The sequence below is a fragment of the Pygocentrus nattereri genome, chromosome 8 (assembly GCF_015220715.1).
Source record: "Pygocentrus nattereri isolate fPygNat1 chromosome 8, fPygNat1.pri, whole genome shotgun sequence".
NCBI classification, from domain to species: domain Eukaryota; kingdom Metazoa; phylum Chordata; class Actinopteri; order Characiformes; family Serrasalmidae; genus Pygocentrus; species Pygocentrus nattereri.
In genome coordinates, this window is record NC_051218.1 from 30,113,424 (window position 1) to 30,135,405 (window position 21,982).

Here is a 21,982-nt window from a genome sequence, read left to right on the forward strand (position 1 = left end):
GAAAAGAAGGAAAGGAAAAAAGGAATACCAACATTTGCCCTTAAAATTATATATTTATATATATATATATATATATATATATATATATATATATGTGTGTGTGTGTGTGTGTGTGTGTGTGTGTGTGTGTGTGTGTGTGTGTGTGTGTGTGTGTGTCTGTGTGTGTGTGTGTGCGTGTGCGTGTGCATGAGAAAAGGAACTGAACAATGATTAAGAACTGGAACTGGAACTGTGAAGCGTTTCCTAGGGAGACTCACCACTGACCTCAAAGCTTACAGGCTTTAGACAAGGGGTCAGAGATGTACAGAGAAAAGGTAATATTGACTGAAGAACAATGGGCCAAATAGGATGGGTCAGCTATGACTGAGGCCAAAGGAGCTTAATCAGTACCAGGGACTGGAGAGGCTGGGTCAGTAACAGAGGTTAGAAAGGCAAGGTGAGCACAACAAAGGACCAACAAGAAGGATCAGTGATTTGAGACCAATGGTAGGATGGTACCTCTCTCCTTGGAGAGTGAAATCCCTTGTGCTAGACAGGGTCATAAAAAAGGTCCACAGTATAAAATCTGCAGAGCAGGAGCCATCACATCTAAGACCATTACAACTGAGGCTAGTTGACCATGTGGTAAAGAGTACTGGTGCTTTATGGTGCTGTATATTAGAGAAAATTCCATGGAAGCAGAGGCATAAGCCACATCCAAAACCAAAGGTTTTTATAAAGTTTGAACTTCCATGTAAAGTTTCTATACCAACTAAAAGACTGGGATGTCCAAGCTAAGAACTTCCAAGCTTTATCCAAAAAAGTGCCATTTGAGGATTCTTTTTAAGGTGTCAGCAACAGCACTTTCAGACAGATTGACTGGACAGAGAGAAAGACTACACATCAGGCCTGCAAATGATGGTCACTTCAGATAAGGAGTTGGGGAGTTCTACTGTAGCAAGTTGTCAAACTGGTACAACCTGTACCTGTCTTCTTGAATGCTTCCTTCACAATTTGATGTACAAGCTGAACTTGGAGAAAGCCTTTGAAACCATCCGTCATCTTTGTAGTATGTAGCTTTTGTGAGTTCAGTCCAAACAGAAACACTATTGCTGAAGGCACCCCAAGTTCTGCAAACAACAAGGTATTTTGCTCTGGAATTACACTTGTAAAGGCTATGGACATTGAAATCACAGATCTAGTTGGTACCTCCAGCTGAATTGAGGCTTTTGTTTTACTTGCCCCCCACCTCATCCCCTTAATTACCACAGGAGTTCATTCAGATGATCATGAACCATGTTACACCCTCTTTTCATTAATTAAATCCTACCCTCTCAGAAAAAAGGTGTGAAACTGTCACTGGGGCAGTACCCCTCTCATCACTGAGGTGGTACCCTCAAATGTACATCTCATTGCTGTTAGTCAAGGAACAAAACTGTACGATAATCCAAGCTGTAATCCAAGCTAATTTCTAAGATGTAGTGACAGCTCACACCCCGTCTCGCCTCCAGGCTTTTTATTTCATTGTTCTATTTTAAAACATTATGAAAGGTTATGAAAAGTTACAAATATATTTAAGGTACACAGGTGGATCTTAAAAACACTGTTGTACCTTTGAGGAAACATTGCCATTGTTTACCTTGATGAGTGAAAAATATACCTGCACAGAACCTTAATTTCTAACAGTGTGGTATTTACTTGAAGTAGTGATTACACTGTCAAAAAATCTTCTATACTCTGGAAGACACCTTCATACACAGTGAGGTCAGACAGTAGGGTACTCTGGGTTCAGGCAGTCTTTGAGAAGGTAGAGGACAAGGTGGATTACCAGCAGTTGGCTGGTATCTGGGACTGGATGTAGAGGAAGATTGGCTCTGTTACAGCAGCCTCATGGACTCCACTAATTCTGTGCTGTGCCATGCTAGCTGTCATTGCTGTTAATCCATGGCAAGTCCTTGAGCCAACATGTCCTCCTGGAACTTATACATACTCATCACATCCATAGCACAGGCTTGTGCAGCAGTGGGGAGCCAGAGGCAGAGCAAAACTCCACTCCTGGATTCCACAAATCCACTCCTGGATTCAAATGCAGGGATTTTAAATGCATAGGGATTCTCTCTGAGCAGAGACTTAGAACAGATAACTTTGTAAATGTGGCTGATTTTTTCATTCCTAGCTGTTCTTTTATTTTCATTGGTGTGGAATTGAGTAAATTCAGCCTCAATTTACATAATTCTTAGGTACAATTTGCCTTAAGTGCACTGCATGATTTATTACAGACAGAAGTACAGCTAGAAGTTAGTGATGGAGAGACAAAGGTACAAGGGCAAAGAGCTTTTTTTTCTTTCAGCTGCTCCCTTTAGGGGTCGCCACAGCGGATCATCTGCCTCCATCTTGCCCTATCCATTGCCTCCTCTACTTTCACACCAACCATCTCCATGTCCACCTTCACTACATCCGTAAACCTTCTCTGAGGTCTACCTCTTCTCCTTCTACCCGGCAGCTCCATCTCCAACATTCTTTGCCCAATATATCCACTATTCCTCCTCAACACGTCCAAACCATCTGAACCTGGTCTCTCTGGCTTTATCTCCAAACTGCTCCACCTTCATTGTCCCTCTGATCTGCTCATTTCTAATCTTGTCCATCCTTGTCACTCCCAACGAAAATCTCAGCATCGTCATCTCCGCTCACCCTCTTGTCTTCTAGACAGAGTCACAGTCTCCAAACCATACATCATAGGAGGACGCACTACTGTCTTGTAAACCTGTACAAGGGCAAAGAGCAAACTATATTATCCAAAAAAATAAATAAATAAAAAAATTTTATTTTTAAAAAAGTTTTATTTGTCAGGAGGGAGCATTTGTTACTCACTATATGTCTATTAAAAGAAGATTGAGCCTCTCATGGACAGGAGAGTCACTAGTGGTGTCTTTGGGAATGAAAACCAGAAGATGAGAGTAGGAGATGAAATGACCTTGATTTCAGTTTCCTTTATTCTGAAATAAACGTAATGTGGGGATAAGAGGGATAAAGAGATAGAGAGAGAGAAGAACATGCTGTAATTTTGCTCCTCATAGGTCGGGTTGTGCTCCTTTTGAGTGGTAATGGTGAATCAGTTTCCAGGGCAGAAATCAATGTGGCTCTTTGGAGGGTCTTTTTGACCCCTGTCTCTTATTGCCGGCTTGTCATTTTGACAGCGGGGAAAGGAGAGAATATCCCCTGCTACATCAGAAGTCAAACATTATCCATAAGATGGGCCAACATAGCAGGTTTTCTGATCAGCACGGTGTAGATTTTAGTCCTTCATAGCAGTTCATGAAGTAAAATACTGAACTTGTTGATTCACAGTTTCAGCTACACCACAGTCTTTTCATATAAGGTTCTTTTTTCCATGGCCTCTTAACAGTTTTAGCATCTTAACTGCAGCCTCTATTAGAATTCTTGAAAGACAGCTGTCTAGCCATCCAGCTTGAAAAAAGTTGGAATATTTCAAGGTGTCAGTTCACCTTCAAGTGAAAGCCTGATTGAACAAAGAAAAATGAAAACAGAACAATTGCTGTCTAAAAATGAAATCACTACTTTTTACAACACTCATTTCTTTAACAGAAAGAAAGGAATCACAGTTGCATCATAGTTGCAACATGCAAGGTTTAGCATGGTTGAGATTAAGGATGTAGATTTTTTTTTTTTTTCGTAGGACTTCATGGATATTGAATCCAGCAAAATTACCTCCAGTTGATGTAATTCCTATAAAATCTTTGTGAGGTCAGGTTGGCCTTACATTCACTACATGACTCATTAAAGATAAATGCAACTAAATTTCAGACTTAATAATTCATGGACAGGATAGACCAGATAGCACAGCTCTATAAAATATGAAGCACACCTTGCTGAGGTCAAACAGAAGAATGAAAAATCCATTCGCCCCATTTGCCCCATTTTATTATTTTTTTTTTTTTTTTCTCTGACCATGGCCATTGATATTCGTGAAGCATTGTGGAGCCCAGCTCGGGCTTAACGAGGGGATCTGGGCGATAAATGATCAAATGGGAGGACAGCTATTGTCCTTGAACTGCTTAATGGGCTACTAATAGTACTCAGTGTCAAGTTTGATTTTACAAGAGTGTCCAGAGCACAAACTTTCTTCTCTTTCCTTCTTTCTTTCTTTTTTTCTTTATTTATTTTAAAACCAGTCCCTGACTGTCTTCTTTATCCTCCACAGCCTTCATTAGAAATTCTGAGGCAGTGTTTGCATAATCATCTTGCCTCTGTCTCTTCCTGGCCAGCATGGAAAGCCTCATTAGTGTCTTTCTTTTCAGATGGACAGAGGGGAAGAGAGTGAGAGAGTAAAGTGATTTACGTAGGGCAGAGGAAGGAGTGACAGAGTGGAATACAGACATTCCAGATGTCCTTGTAGACTTGAGATGTCTTTAAAGGACAAGCTATGTGTCCCCAGTCAGTGGACGACAGTCTGTCCAGTGTTAAAGAGGCTATAATGATTTTGTGAAGTGTGACTCGTCTGCTTTCTGCCTTGTTCGAGATGCGTTAAATGTCAGCCCTAAAAAGAAGAAGCAAGGAGACGGCTTTTCACAACTTCTTATTAACCTTTGTGTGTATGTATTATTGTTCGTTGGTTCTCCTAACAGTGCAGTTATGTTAATTAATTAACCCATAACATGGCCATGGGGCTGTTGTCGGGCTCAACGAGTTTGCATTGAAGTCCCTGTATTTACTGATTAATAAATCTTAGTATGTACTATGCTAGGGGTTTTAAGGGGTTAATATGGTTTACACTACATGTTTAAATTTGGATCAAACTTTTATATTAAATATTGACAACTTTGAATGTCATACAAAGAATCTGCTATTTCAATGCATTTTCTTGCTTATATACACTTATTTATATATATATATATATATATATATATATATATATATATATATATATATATATATAGTGTGTGTGTGATACAGTATATGGAACATGCAGACACTGTTGCTCTCGCTGGACATTGGTGATTAAAACTGCATCCACTCTATAGAAACCATGTGATATTCATGTTCAGATTATGTGCTCAAGCAAGGAAAATAAATGTTCATACAGCTCATACAGCTATAACACAGATTACTGTTTTATGAATGGAAAAAAAATACATGTGATTAGGGTTAAAATTCAGCAAATAGAATAACTGGCATTAAACATGACTGTTTTATGTTGTTTTATTGTTTGGTTTATGATGTTGTAACACAGTTACTGTAAATATTCTTCCAGATATAAACACTGACACTGAGGAAAAGAGAGATTTATTGTGACGCAGGAAACTACGCCATGGCTAAGGGGAAGAACCTTTCTCAATGTGGTGAGTAACAGGATGTTTAATACAGTAATGACAGCAGGTGCTTGCTTAAGCACTCAGTTTTGCTGTTAGTGTTCCTTCAAGCCAAGATAGTGTCAAATAATAATGTTAAAACAGGTGGTGGAACATTGAAGCGTTCAGAAAAAAAATGTTCTATTAGTGTAAATAGATGTTCCTCCTACATGAAATGCATTGCAGGTATTTCAGTATTTCACACACTCACACACACACACACACACACACACACACACACACACACACCCACACATACACACACACACATAGAATCATTACTGTAATATCTTATAGCTTCTGGTGGTTTGCCTCAGTGGTGGACCCAGTGAGAATACAGGAGCAGAAGGTTGATTGAACAACGGCCTAATGTTCTTGACTCAGTGAGAACAGGGAGCCATGAATCAAGCTGATGGCCGTATGTAAGAGAGCTGAGTCTCCATAAGATATATTGGGCCTCAGTAATAGCTTTATGAGGTTCTACAAGGCACTGCAATAATGCCAGGAATCAAAGAGCCAAATGTCAGCAAGAAAGAAAGAGGAAGATAGAAGAAGAAGAAGGAGAAAACAAATGACAGGGCTAAACAGAAGAGAGAGAAAAAAGGAGGAAAGAAAACAGATAAATGAAAAATAGAAAGAGAGAAACAAATAAAGGAAAAAGGAAACAAGAAAGAGAGAGGAAAGAAAGAAAGAAAGAAAGAAAGAAAGAAAGAAAGAAAGAAAGAAAGAAAGAAAGAAAGAAAAAGGACAGTTAAAAAGAAAAAGAATAAAAAAGAATTATACAACAATTTTACATTAAAAAAAGAAAAAATGCACCTAAACAAAAGCACCTACAGTTGAGGGAAAGAAAGAAAGAAAGAAAGAAAGAAAGAAAGAAAGAAAGAAAGAAAGAAAGAAAGAAAGGAACACAGAAAGAAATGAATACAGAAAAGAATGCAGAAAGAAAGAAAGAAAGAAAGAAAGAAAGAAAGAAAGAAAGAAAGAAAGAAAGAAAAAGAAATACACAAGGAAAGAAAGGAATACAGAAAGAAAGGAATGCAGAAAGAAATGAATGCAGAAGTGAATACAGAAAGAAAGAAAGAAAGAAAGAAAGAAAGAAAGAAAGAAAGAAAGAAAAAGAAATACACAAGGAAAGAAAGGAATACAGAAAGAAATACAGAAAGAAAGGAATGCAGAAAGAAAGAAAGAAAGAAAGAAAGAAAGAAAGAAAGAAAGAAAGAAAGAAAGGAATACAGAAAGAAATTAATGCAGAAGTGAATACAGAAAGGAATGCAGAAAGAAAGAAAGAAAGAAAGAAAGAAAGAAAGAAAGAAAGAAAGAAAGAAAGAAAGAAAGAAAGAAAGAAAAAGAAATACACAAGGAAAGAAAGGAATACAGAAAGAAAGGAATGCAGAAAGAAATGAATGCAGAAGTGAATACAGAAAGAAAGAAAGAAAGAAAGAAAGAAAGAAAGAAAGAAAGAAAGAAAAAAAAATACACAAGGAAAGAAAGGAATACAGAAAGAAAGAAAGAAAGAAAGAAAGGAATGCAGAAAGAAATGAATACAGAAAGAAAGAAAGAAAGAAAGAAAGAAAGAAAGGAATACACAAAGAAAGAAAAGAATACAGAAAGAAAGAAAGAAAGAAAGAAAGAAAGAAATCATTGATATAGAGGATAAAGAATAGATATAGAATTAGAAGATAAAGAAAATGTCCACATTCACAGCATTAATCTGCTGTTTTCATAGTGTTTTAAGAAACCACGTTTATCAGAGGTCCAGTTGTGCCAGTGGCTGTTATTGGTGTTTGTGGATGGAGTACATCTAAAGTGCCAATCAGCTGTTTCTGAGCTTCTACATCAGTGGAGCATCAGCGATCTCTGCATGTTCTGTGTATCTGTGGGTTCATAGGAGCAGCGTTTGATCTGTAAATGAAGTGGAGGGTTAAAGCTCAGCCTGGGCTGGTGTTGTGTGATTTTTCAGGGTCTCTCTCTCTCTCTCTCTCTCTCTCTCTCTCTCTCTCTGACTCGGCCCAGGGCTTCAGGGCTGCAGCTCAAACTCTTATGCATTTCACTTTGGCTCACTGTACTGTCTGTGAAGCAAGACAGCCAGTGCCAAAAAAAAGCACCCATAAAAAAGCCTTTCCTGATTCAGTGTTTCATTCCAGCACACACCTGACCTTCATCATAGTCATTTTTCCTCCATAAATAGTTTTGATGACTAATGTGCCTCATATCAGCCTTCAGAGTTTTTTTTTTTCATTGCAGTGGCTAAAAATTTTGCATGGTATGTGAACACAAGCTCCTCAATAAACAAACACATGTTTTAACCTGTTTAATATTATATATTCTCTTCTCACTTATCTAAGCAAACTATATATACAGCCATCTGTGGCTGGGTGTCCAAGAGAGCACAATTTTTCTCACCCTCTGGGTGGGTTGGATGCCCCCCCATCACTCAGTATGATGCTAGTTAGCACAGACGTGTTAGCTGGCATGGTATCTTAGATAGTTGCTGGGGTGTGGCTAAGCAGTGTTATCAGTGTTATCTCAGGTGGTTGCTATTGAATTGCAAATGTGCGATTATACTGCCCCAGGTGGTTACTATGGTATTATTATGTGGTTGCTATGGAACTCTAGGTGCTTTACAGCACAATGAAATATTGGGCCTCAATCATCAACTAGTCTTAAGAAGAAATTTTTCTTAAAACCCACTTACGTGGGGCACTAATAGCAAAAACAGTGTAGAAGGTTTAACTCTGACAGTGATGGGATGCTACATGACCAATCAAAAGTCTAAGAATCAACTGACATATTAATAATAGCTATTATTTTGTTCAGTTATATCCTAAACAGTGTAGAATGAAGGATAAGATATAAGGCATTTAGATAGAAAGCCCGTATCGTACATTCTATAAAAAAAAAAAGATGAGAGGAGGAGTTTGCATGTTCTCCCCGTGTCTGCATGGGTTTCCTCCAGGTTCTCTGGTTTCCTCCCACAGCCCAGAGACATGCAGTCAATTGGATATGTTAAATTGCCCCTGGGTGTGAGTGACTGTCTGTGTCTGTCTGCCCTGCGATGGACTGGCGACCTGTCCACGGTGTCCGCCTTCTGCCCGATGACTGCTGGGATAGGCTCCAGCACCCCCCCTCACCCCCCCACCCCCCCGCGACCCTGACGGAGAAGCATCTTAGAAAATGGATGGATGGATGGATGATGAGAGGATGGGGAGAAAAAGAAAAAGAGGGAGAGAGATGAGGGAAGGAGAGGGAGAGAGAAAAGAAAGAATTCATGACCAGTTAGACTTTTGAATGCTCAGTTAATTTTTACATTAGGGTTTAGCATTCTGCTCTCTCTCTCTCTCTCTCTCTCTAAGTCCTGTAAATAAGCCCTGTTCATTGGACTCTAATGTGACTATGTCTCTGTGCTAGGCCGTTCTGGATGCTTTTTATGGTAGAATATGTTTTATTTGTGTATTTATTTCATTCCGGGACAGTTTCATCGTGCCGATAAATGAGTTGTTTCCCCACCGCTGCTCACTCACACTGCTCTGGAGTTACAGCGGGTTGCATCATGGGTAGGAGAATGAACAAAGATGTCCAGATCTCTCTCTCTCACGCTCTCTCACGCTCTCTCTCTCTCTTTCTCTCTCTCTCTCTCTCTCTCTCTCTCTCTCTCTCACAGTCTCTCTAACTTGCTCTTTCTTTCTATCTCTCTATCTCTCTCTCTGTTTCTCTCTCTCTCTCTTTCTCTCATACTCACACACACACTCCTGTCCTCAGTTTCTGACTGAACACATGATTACTGTTCTTCTCCACCTCCCTCATTTATTCAACAGCCAGGGTGTAACATGAACAAAGTGCTTGCTTAAGTGGATTTTCTCAGGAATCTGCAGTAACACATCGGTCTTGTCAGAAGAAAATGCAATTAATGAGGCAGAGAGACATGATACTGTGTGAACTGGGAATATAATATATTATATTCCATTTCTAGAATGTAAATGCAAAGTCATAGCTTGTTTCTGTGCATGCAAGGGAATGAAATCTTTGAATCACAAATTAAATGTGTAGAATCACTGTTTTCAATTAAATAAATAAACAAATGAATAAAGTGAAAAATATGATATTTTATTTTGATGCTACTGCTCTACAATTTCAACTGATGTCAACTAATTAGTTGTGTCTGCAATGATGAATAGAGCTGTATGGATGACGCTGATGGATTCAATACTTAACTCATAATCAGATTTCCGCAGTTATCTGATTATTCAAATGATCATGTCAACAGCACTTTTTGATTTCTCAGATCAGAGTAATGTCTAGAAATCTGATTAGGAAATCTGATAAAAAGAGCTGGATTTTAGCTCAGTAATCAGATTTCTCAGTGCATGTAAACTCTTGCTCTGATTTCTGAGACTGCATGCATGAAAACAGATGGCAGTTCCAGAATTAAGCAAGCAGTGTAGCCGTGAGATGCAGCAAAACACTGTTCATATTTTCAGCGGCGCAATGTTTTAAAAAAAGTTTGAGTTTTACATTATGTCACATCTTATTCTGTGAGTTTATTGGTTGCAAAGCAGAAGTATGACTTCCGTCTAACTCACTGTAGACTCAGACTTTCTTCATTATCCTGATAACTCATGGGCATGTCACCACATTGATTAATAGATTGGATTACTGACAAAATTAGTTTTTCTGCAGTTATTGGATTATTAATGAAGTAACAGATAAATATATCATATCATTTCAGAATGTTTCACTTCATAGTGTATGTATATATATATATATATATAAGCAGTAGAACTTGAGAAAGAACTCGTAATATCTTAGCTGTGATTTGGCTGCAGCTGAAGGCGAGTATAGTAGACCATCAGAGCTGTGATGTTAGATGTGATAAGCAGGGGTGGGCAATATGATGACATTTTATTGTTTTTCTGAGACATTTTGTCACAATGTGCTTTTCTAAGTATATTGTTGATATTGTATTGTGCAAAGTACTTAAAAACATCGACTAACTACGTGTTTCTTTACAAAGTGAGCATAATTGGTCCACAGACTTGAAAAGATGTGTCTTCAAGGGTTCTTTAGTAAAGAAAATGGTTCCATATGGAACCATGAACACTCAGAGATGTCTTTACATGAATATTTTGATGTTGATGAAGTATATGCTTTAGATTTAGCCTTTTTGAAAAGCATTCTATATAGCATCGAAAAGGGTTCTTCTATTGTTACAATGTCAATCTTGTAATAATTGAATAACCCTTTTGGGTGCGACATAGAACCCTTTTTGAAAAGGTTCTATATATAACTATCCACAGCACATTCTTCATTTACATTTATGGCATGTGGCTGATGCTCTTATCCAGAGCGACATCAACCCTTTCATGATGTATAAACTGTTTAAGAATGCAAAGAGTCCTTTTGAGTGTTCATGGCTTTATATAGAACCATTTTCATTACTAAAGAACCCTTGGAGAACCATTTTTTTAAGGGTGTAACCTTCCAGCCTAAAATCTCACACCTGATCCAACTAATTAAGTGGAGTCAAGGCTAGAGCCTGATTATCAGAGTGACTGCAAGTTATGCAGTTTTTGTCTTTGAGTATTAATTGTGTTCCTATTATATAATAATATATCTTATTCGAAGGGAAATTATGTACATTTTGAACCACATAAATTCAATGCAGCACTTTTTCCTGTACTTATCAAACAATGGCTCTTCAAGGGTTCTTTAGTAAAGAAAATGGTATATAGCACCAAAATGGTTCTGCTATTGCTGCAATATCAAGCTCATAATGATAGAAGAACCTTTTTCTGTGTTATATAGAACTGTTTTTTAAGTATGTAGTGTATATGTCCAGCCTGGGATTTAATGGGATCAACAGTGACAGTGCAATTTAGGCCCACTGTAATCCAGGAACCTGCCCCACACATGCTGTCACCTCAAAATACCACCTTAAATTCTCTGAACAAGCTGTTAGATCCTCCCTGTGCTTCTCCTGCGTGTCAGCACAAAGCCTGGTGCTTATCCCAGGAATCAGCTCTCAACTGTGCAGAGACTGAGGGGGATACTGATGCCTCCGCGGCCTCACAGCACCAAGCAGCACTATACTGTCTGCTTAGAATGCTAAAGACACGGGGAGTCTTTAGGGAAAAGATATATGGAGGTTTAGGGGCAGCTGCGGAGAAACCCACCTGGGATGATGCAGTTTTATGAACAGTTAGTTTTGACCACACTATCTGGCTGTAAAACATTCTACTTATGTTTCTATATGTTTTTTTTTTTTTTTCTTCTTCTCTCCGTGGAGAGTCACAGTGGATTCTTATGGCTGCTTCATACTACTACATCTGTTAATCTGCAAACATGGAGATGCCAAACATAGGTGTTTGCATAGGTCTGCTTATATGCTCACACATAACATCAATATGAGCACTAGGGGCGGAGTTCAAACCAGAATGTAGAGAAAACAAAGAGAAAAGTCAAGTGTTTTTTTGGGGTGTAATACTCATGTCAATGATTTCATAAGATTTTAAAGGGAGGGCAGATCATATAAATGTTTAAAATGTTCAGGTGAAGTACTGTTTGAGTCTATATTCAATTGAATACACTACAAAGACAAGATATTTAATGTTCAAACTGATAAATTTATTGTTTTTTGCAAATATTCACTCATTTTGAATTTGATGCCTGCAATACGTTCCAAAGAAGGTGGGACAGGGGGCATGTTTACCACTGTGTTACATCACCTTTCCTTTTAACAACACTCAGTAAGCGTTTGGGAACTGAGGACACTAATTGTTGAAGCTTTGTAGGTGGAATTCTTTCCCATTCTTGCTTGATGTACAACTTCAGTTGTTCAACAATCCGGGGTCTCCGTTGTCGTATTTTGTGCTTCATAATGCGTCACACATTTTCAATGGAAGACAGGTCTGGACCGCAGGCAGGCCAGTCTAGTACCTGCACTCTTTTACTACGAAGCCACGTTATTGTAACACGTGCAGAATGTGACTTGGCATTGTCTTGCTGAAAAAAGCAGGGATGTCCCTGAAAAAGACGTTGCTTGGATGGCAGCATATGTTGCTCCAAAACCTGTATGTACCTTTCAGCATCAATGGTGCCTTCACAGATGTGCAAGTTACCCATGCCATGGGCACTAACACACCCCCACACCATCAGAGATGCTGGCTTTTGAACTTTGCGCTGATAACAATCTGGACTGTCCTTTTCCTCTTTGGCCCGGAGGACATGACATCCATGATTTCCAAAAACAATTTGAAATGTGGACTCGTCAGACCACAGGACACTTTTCCACTTTGCGTCAGTCCATCTCAGATGAGCTCGGGCCCAGAGAAGCCGGCGGCGTTTCTGGGTGTTGTTGATATATGGCTTTCGCTTTGCATGGCAGAGTTTTAACTTGCACTTGTAGATGGAGCGATGAACTGTGTTCACTGACAGTGGTTTTCTGAATAGTTCCTGAGCCCATGTGGTAATATCCGTTACAGAATGATGTCGGTTTTTAATGCAGTGCCGCCTGAAGGATTGAAGGTCACGGGCATTCAATGTTGGTTTTCTGCCTTGCCGCTTACTTGCAGAGATTTTTCCAGATTCTCGGAATCTTTTGATGATATTATGGACTATAGATGATGAAATCCCTAAATTCCTTGCCATTGCACATTGAGAAACGTTCTTAAACTGTTGGACTATTTGCTCAAACAGTTGTTCAGAAAGTGATGAACCTCACCCCATCCTTGCTTGTGAATGACTGAGCCTTTCAGGGATGCTCCCTTTATACCCAATCATGACACTCACCTGTTTGCAATTAACCTGTTCACCTGTGGAATGTTCCAAACAGGTGTTTTTTGAACATTCCTCAATTCCTTTTGTTGCCCCTGTCCCAACTTCTTTGGAACATGTTGCAGGTATCAAATTCAAAATGAGTGAATATTTGCAAAAAACAATAAAGTTTATCCTTTTGAACATTAAATATCTTGTCTTTGTAGTGTATTCAATTGAATATAGGTTGAAAAGGATTTGCAAATCATTGTATTCTGTTTTTATTTATGTTTTACACAACGTCCCAACTTCTTTGGAATTGGGGTTGTATATATATATATATATATATATATATATATATATATATATATATATATATCATTGTTGTCAGAAGAAAACCTTGTATCTCCACAATGGTAAAAAGGAAAAAAATGCTTTCATTTTAATGTAAGTCTATGGAGCCAGACGTTTTTCAAAGTCATTTTGTCATTTTCGGCCATTTCTTTTGGTCCATTCATCATTAAATTTACACACGATATAAAGGGTATACTCAGGTATTTTCAAATTATCTCAAAATTTGAATATCACTGATATCAGCATAATTTTATTATGCATATTTCATGCAATTCATGCCACCATTTCACATTATATTATATTTTTTGCGTTTGTTTTGTTTTTTTTTTAATAAAGGAACTTTTTAAAGCAGTAAGATAGAAGCAGGCCACTGAAAATTTAATAGATTAAATGCAGGTGAACATATTAGCAGAAGATTTCTGCACATTTTACGACAAAAAAAAAAGCTTTTCAAGCCAGACCCTCTAAGGCCTTCTTGGGTTCAAAACAAGCGTTAGCAAGTATGAAGCTCTTTTTTTCTCATTAAAAAGGAGCTGTGAAACTGTGCAATTGCCCCTGTCATGAACTGTGTGTGGGTCTCTGAACCGTACGAGCCCCAACATCTGAATATTTCAGCAGTTTTTTTTTCTTCTGAATCTTTGCATTGCGCCCAAGATCGTGTGATATTTAGAAAGTACCCTCCTTTGATCTTCAATAGCAAAACGACTGTGAGAGACGTAAAATTAGCCGCAATACACTAAGAGGAAAATATTGATTTGAAATCTGAAGCACGCCGTTGCCGAAGGGTTTAGTCAGTGCATATCTGGGCCTCATTATTTTCTATTCAAAGCACCGAACACTGATTCCAGCAGCCTTCCATTGTTTCAGTTTAGCATATTTAATTGCCATTTGTGGCTGTAACTGACAAAGCACTACAAAGAGCTCTCTTTTGGATCCTCAGTTTTGGGTGTGAAACATAGATTCGCCTGCTGGCTATGGTGCTTAACAAGGTCTTTCTGAATTTATTTCAATGTTGCACTTTTACAAATAAAAGGTGCCAAACTGGGTTCTGCACAGTGTTACAGAAGAAACGCTACTAGTTTTTTAAACCATTCAACAGATAAATGTAAATGAGTTGTATGAGAAAGGCGGGCCCGATATACATCACAGTAATCCTTTTCAGGAATTTAATAACTTGTATTTATGCTGTGAGTGTAGAGTTTAGATCTCCAGTAGCAGCATCAGTGACCACTGTTCTGTATGATGCTCTATAAATTGAAAGACAACAATTTCTTTTGTATAATAAAGTCATATTCATAACCAGAAGTGTGTAGGAACTAGTTGCATTTACTACTCTTTGTGTTGTCAAATGATAGTTTTATTTCTACTCAAGTATATTAATGAGTAAACTGCTTTTATTGTAGTTATTTACATTTAGTCCCTAATTCCCTTTTTTTAAAACACTTGCCTTGAATACTTGAACCCAGCTACAGAATATTGACAATCATGTTATTAACATATTAAATATGTCATACTGCATCATAAACTGTTATGCCATGTTTTGTTTAGTAATATAACAGTGTCATGTTATCATTACCAGTGATTGTAATGATGGACTCAGTATTAGTTACAATTATTATGTCATCAAACATAGTCAGTCATGAATACTGGCAATAATAACATGACACTGTTACATTATTACATCTGCTATGACATGTTTATAACTTGATTATGTCAATGTTATGTAGTTACCTCATTCATTTGCTTAGGATTGCTTTATTAATGATCACTCCTCTCACTTTGCAGCATTGGCATTTTATTTTAGATGAAAAGCATCTAAAAGGAGTAGAACAAAGCCATACATCTTCAGATCCTACACCACTAGATACTGGATGTCTTAAGTTCCACTGCAGTTCTATAAATTTCCCAGTGCTTAAGAAGCTTTTTGACCTGTGATTTTTCTATGTCTGCTCAATCTGTCTTTTTTTATTTTTTTTTATTTTGGAAAGAACTTTAACCCGACTCATTTTTTATCAGACGTAGCTGTGCTTTTACATCAGTATTGGTTTATGTGACTCAAAAGACATGATGCTTTGAAAAGGATTTTGATATGTTAATGTACAAGATTTTAAGCAATTTTGGACTACATCATTATGGAATGTAGACATATAAATGGGCGTGTAAAATTCTCTTAAGTCTGGTCAATAAAGCTAATATTTCTCCTGTTAAGATTACTGTAGTTTAATGAAACAGTTTGTACTTGTTTCAAGAAATGTGCTTCATCATCACCGTTGACCGTTAGTCCAGATAGGGTCACGGTAGCAGTTGGGAGAGCAGAGAATCCCAGATGACCCTGTCCCCCACAACTTTCTCCAGCTCATTCCCGGGGACCCCAAGCCGCTCCTAGGCCAACTTGAAGATATAATCCCTCCAGCAGGTCCTAGGACGACCCCTGGGTCTTGTCCCGGCTGGGCCATGCCTGGAACACCCCCACCGGGAGGCGTCCAGGAGGCGCCCAGGGGGCATCCGGATCAGATGCCCGAACCACCTCAGCTGGCTCCTCTCAATGCGGAGGAGTAGCAGCTCTACTCTGAGCTCTTCCCAGATGACCGAGCTCCTCACTCTATCACATAGCATGTAGTCCGCCACCCGACAAAGAAAGCTCATTTCTGCCGCTTGTATTTGCGATCTCATTCTTTCGGTCATAACCCACAGCTCATGACCACAGGTGAGGGTCAGGATGTAGATCAACCGGTAAACAGAGAGCTTCGCCTTTTGGCTTAACTCCCTCTTCACCACTACAGTCCGGTACAGTGACCACATTACTGCTGCCGTCTGTCCCAGCCTACGGCATGCCATCCTTTTCCGGGCCAAGACCATGTACTCAGACTTGGAGGTGCTGATCTGCATACCAACCGCTTCACACTCAGCTGCAAACCGCTCCAGTGAGTGCTGGAGGCGTCCATGTGATTCCGCCAAAAGAACAACATCATCTGCAAATAGCAGAGACGCCACCCTCCAGCCTCCCCACATAATGCCCTCCTGACCCCGGCTACGCCCTGACACTCTGTCCATGAATATCACGAACAAGAGTGGAGACAGGGCACAACCAGAGTCCAACGCTAACACTGAAAGAGTCTGACTTAATGCCGAGTATACAGTCTGAGCAGTGTGATACCCCAATAGTTGGCACACACCCTCCGTTCCACCTTTTTAAAAATAGGGACCACCACCCTGGTCTGCCAGTCCAAGGGTACTGTTCCCGAGGTCCATGCAATATTGCAGAGGCATGTTAGCCATGACAGCCCCACAATATCCAGAGCCTTAAGCATCTCTGGATGAATCTCATCCACCCCCAGTGCCTTGCCACTGAGGAGCTTACCAACTACCTCAGTGACCTCCACCAGGGAAATGGAACTTGACACCATAGGAGCCTCTGGCCCCAATGAGGGAGGCACGTCTCCCAGATTAAGAAGTTCCTCAAAATGCTCCTTCCACCGACCAACAATATCCTCGTTTGAAGTCCGAGTTTCTCCACCCTTGTCGAATACAGCTTGGGCGCAGCCACCCCGACCGCTCCTGAGTCACCGGACAGTTGTCCAGAACCTCTTTGAGGCCGAACGAAAGTCTTGAAAGAAATGTGCTTGAAACCATAAAACTATCTGCCAGTATAGTGAGAATTTTCCTTATTAAAATTACTTAAAGCAGTGTAACAATGTCTAGGAATTAGCTAGATCATATCATAATAAGCACACAACCATCTTAAAATGAGAAATATTAGATCAACTAGAATTAAGCCAAATTTACTTAACTACATACAATTTTTTTGTAGAAATAATGCACAAATTTGAATAAAGTGAACTCAGTGCTTCACTTTTTTCAGGGTATTTTCATTGCAGTCAGCCTAAAAATCTAGAGGAATTTGTATAACTGCTGGAATTCTGTGCTGTCATGTTACAAAAATCACAGCTCTTCAGTGAGAGATCCCCCCAGTGACTGTTCATTTGTACATCTGATAAACAAAACCAAAACTGCACCAGGAGACAGTGAGTGCACCACTCCAGGTTCAGTCAGTTTACTCTCTAGGTTTCGCGCTGGCATTGCAATGGCAGTCTGGGATTTTATATTTTCTTTTCTTTTGTTTCTTTTGCACATAAACACATGCGCAACATGAATTCTAATGTAATACCAAACAAACGTATGTGTCAGAAAAAGAAGACACAAATGGACGATGAGATGTTAAAAACAACACATGTACTGAAGATGGTACATTTCAGCTCCTGCCTGCAGCATTTCATTCTATAATAAACATGATATTTAACCCATAAATGTAAAATTCTGCATAAAAATCACACTATATCAGTGTACACTCTTGAAGAAAAAGTTGGTTAATCAAGCGTTCTTTAATAAAGACAATAGTTCTATATAGAATCATAAACACTAAAAGAACCATTTGATAATGAAAGGGTTCTTTACTTCTGAAAAGGGTTCTTCAGATTAATAGAGATTGTGCTGTAGACTTTTTGTCAAAAAGCTATATACACACTTAAAATGATGTTCTTCCAGGGTTCTTTAGAAAGGAAAATGGTTCTATATAGAGCTATGAACACATGATTAAAGAATTCTTTGCATGGTGACATGGTTCTTTAGATTAATAGAGATGTGCCTTCTATATAGATGCCTCTATATAGAATACTTTTTGAAAACAGTTCTATATAGCACCAAAAAGGGTTCTTCTATCATTATGATAGACATAGCTTGACACAGTTGAAGAATCATTTTTGCTTCTATATGAAGTCGGTTTCAAAAAAGTTCTAAATAGGACCATCAACAGCACATTCTCCAACAATCAAAGGAATCTGTTCCTGATACAAAGAACATGACAATCATGCAAATGGTTCTTGTAGTGTCCATGTTTCTAAGTAGTAGCATTGTCTTTTACTAAAGAACCCTTGAAGAACCTTCATTTTTAAGAGTGTATAGTGTGAACCCCTATCTCATCTCCAGGCTTTTTAGTTCATTGTTCTGCTTTTAAACATTAGGTTAGGAAAAAGTGCAAATATATTTTCCACTAGAAGGAAAAAAAACATATTTAAGGCACATAATTGGACTGTTGTACCTTTGAGGGAACATTTACATTGTTTGTACCTTGATGAAAATAAAATATGCCTTCACAGAACCTTTATTTCTACCAGTGCAGTGGTAGCATTGCTAGATGAATACAGATCCAAGGCCAAAAAAAAACCTCTCATAGCAAGTAAAGAGAGACCTTTTTAATTTGATTCACATAAAAAGCCCTGAAACGTTATTCATATTGCTCAGTGTAGGTTTAGCATTTGTTGCTTTCACTTCATTTCACATTCAACCAAAGCAGTCTTGCTTACTATCCATCAGGTCATCTTTATATACATTATATCAATTTTAATTACTAGAAATTAAACCCAGTTTGCTGAGTTTATTGGTCATAATTTCCTGAATGAATGTTTTAGTGTATGCCTTGCACCCAAACAATTTACAGCTAAAATTCCAACATCTTTTCAAACTGTTTCTAACACAATGTCACTGGATAGCTCAACACACTTGGAAGAGAACTCTAACTGCTGTTAGCTAACAGAAACCCATGTTGCGTAGTGTCATGTTGTGGCATGAGAGAGAAAACCATCCTACCTCAGCAGAGAAAGTTATGCGTTCTTAGACTCCTTATTTTGTTACAAGGGGAAAAAGTTCTTTTGGAGAACCTTTATTTAGCTGAGCCAAAGCAGTTTGTGTAACCTAATTAGCATAAATGTTAATATAGCTTTTAACACATAAAATATTACGAATTTGAATCAAATGTTGACCTTTCTAAAATAATCTGATTCTCAATATGTTTTCTGGATAACGTCTGCCTCCTTAAAAGCTCTTAGCTATGCACTCCCACACCATGATGGAATGACTCTGTAGTGAAGAGGTTTGGACTAAAGTTTCAGAATTCAGCCTCTTGGTTCAGAGATGCTGAAAGAGAAAGCATGTGTTTCTGTGTGGAATTCAGTGGTTAGAAAAGCAGGTTCACTCATTTCATCATCTTCACTTTTTCACTTGACATTTGGATGAGTCTCTGGGTGAGTTATTTATGTATAGCTTTGTTTGTTGCTGGAGATAAGACATGAAATACTGTATATTCCAGCATGTCTTCATGGAATGTGGAAACTATGCATGAGATGGTTCATAATAGGCCTATATTCATGGTCCTTCAATTAAGCCAGGATAGACCCTTAATCAGCCAGACCCATAAAACCAATGAGCATATTAAACCAATTCAGAAACAAGAGAGCCCACGTGGAAATATTAGCATAGCTTAGGACTGCTCATCTGTGGCCATGGTTAGTGTCAGTATGGTAATTTTGTGCAAATAGGAGGAACGGTCTCACTTTCAGTGATGGATCACAGCAGCTCACAAGTTACCACAATCCAGAAATGTGATGAACTTTACTTGGATGCCACTGAACAAAAATTCTTATCTAGACCTTTTCATTTCAATTTCTGAACATGTACAACGAGTTGGGCATACAGATGTGGAATGGTGAAATTAATTTATGTAAAGAAATGATGTTGCATGGTTAACCCCTTAAAATCCAAGGCTTATTGCATACTAAGGGTTATTATTCAGTAACTTAACGGTAAAAAATAAAGGTTCTGTTCAGGTACATTTTTCATTCATTAAGGTACAATCAATAATTACAACATAAACATTAATTTCATTCATCCATCTTTTTTCTTTTCTTCTTTTCATAGATAGATAGATAGATAGATAGATAGATAGATAGATAGATAGATAGATAGATAGATAGATAGATTTGCATAGCCCTGCGATGGACTGGCAACCTGTCCAGGGCGTATCCAGCCTTCCGCCCCTTGACCGCTTGGGATAGGCTCCAGCAACCCCTGCATATTTACATGGCATATAAGACAGCTTTGTTGTATTTACTTGATAGGCACTAAGTTGTATAAGGTAGACTAAAAGGACAATGAGTACAGATACAACTAAGAGTTGCAGCAATATTACAGAGTAAAGTACGTAGTGACAGTGTCATTACAGTAGCAGTTATGATATATTGCACAGTGCGTATTAATCAGAGAGGAGATAGTGATATAGTTCAGCACAGATCAGCACCGTCTCTGCAGTAAGGAGACTCGTTGCAGAGCCTTATAGCAGACTATAAGAAATCTCGCTATTTAACACAGCACAGCTGCAGTCTGCCACTGAATGTGCTTCTCTGTTTATCCACTGTAGCATGCAGGGTGTGTGTGAGGTGTATAAAACAATAAACAGTAAAACATTCTGTTGCATTAGAGCCACATTTGATATAAAACAAAACCTCACACTGCCTTTAGACTGTCTGGCTACACTAACATGTTGGGACAGTTTATTACAGTAGCTGCACGCTGGAAACAAATACCTAAAATGTATCTCTGCACTGCACAAAATATTTAGCACTCACCTTCATACTGAATCTGAAATGCTTTTTTGAGTAAGAAAATATGAAGATATTTTAAAGATATAATAAAGCAAGAAATAAAAATAAATAATAAAAATATCATAAAATGTCATAGAAGACATGAAATCTAACTTTTTATTTTTATACATTTATTTTTTTAAAGAACAAAGATCCAATATTACATATATGTGAGTGGCAGAAGTAGGTGAACCTTTGCTAATTCTAAAAGGTTCACAAACTTTAAAGCACAACTATAAGTTACCAATGTCACCACCTGTCTAGACACTTTACCCCAGTTGGCTCCTTTTTTTCTGGCTAGAAACTGGTTTCTAGTATCCATTTTCTGCTAAATAAAGACAGAATCCCTGTTTTCTTGCAATGCCAACTTGATTATATTTATCAGCCTATAGACTAGTAGCCTGGTAAGCATGATTGGTTGACACCACAGGGATTCCCAATGGCTATATAACATATGTGCATAGTGCATGCTAGGTATTTTTTGGTGAGAGAACACTAACAAATGAAAGTATAAAATAAATAAGATTAAGAATTCTGTCAAACCAATGAGGCTGAGGGATACACTGCTGTGCAGAATACAGTGTAACACCACAAATAATTTTTTCACACTTCTTTCAGCCACATGCTGTGTTGCATTGATCAATGATTTAAATCCTACTATCTTATGTTGATCTTGAGACGGTGCAGGAAAATGAAATGGTCTTTTTTGCTGTAATCAAAACAGCAATATCAATATTCTTTGCTAAGTTCAAAAGTGTCATCCCCGTAATCAGATGTATCAGCATCATTTACTATACTCCTCAGGCCAGTCCTTCGATTGACATCACTGATCTGGGGCTTGTATCACAATTTAATTAGGCCAGATGTGTCCCATTCACACGCCCAACAAAGCTCCCCCTCACCAGCAGGAGCCAAAATGTCAGCTGTGATTGTATGCGGATGTAATTAAAAAGAGTATCAGGCGCACTGGCACGTGACTGCGGTTTGCTTTTGTTCTGCTGGGCTTGTCTGGTTGTCTGTGGGTAATTGGCATGAAAGGCACACATCTGATTA

At 38.4% G+C, this 21,982-nt stretch overlaps 1 protein-coding gene across 1 annotated transcript in view; it reads left to right on the forward strand.

Moving 5' to 3' along the window:
* lingo2 (leucine rich repeat and Ig domain containing 2) overlaps positions 1-21,982 on the forward strand; it is a 453,337-nt gene that overhangs the window by 252,536 nt on the left and 178,819 nt on the right. Inside the window, exon 4 of the mRNA XM_017693392.2 lies at positions 5,255-5,342. The gene's annotated coding sequence lies outside the window, so the exon portion shown is untranslated. The remainder of the gene's footprint in view (positions 1-5,254; positions 5,343-21,982) is intronic.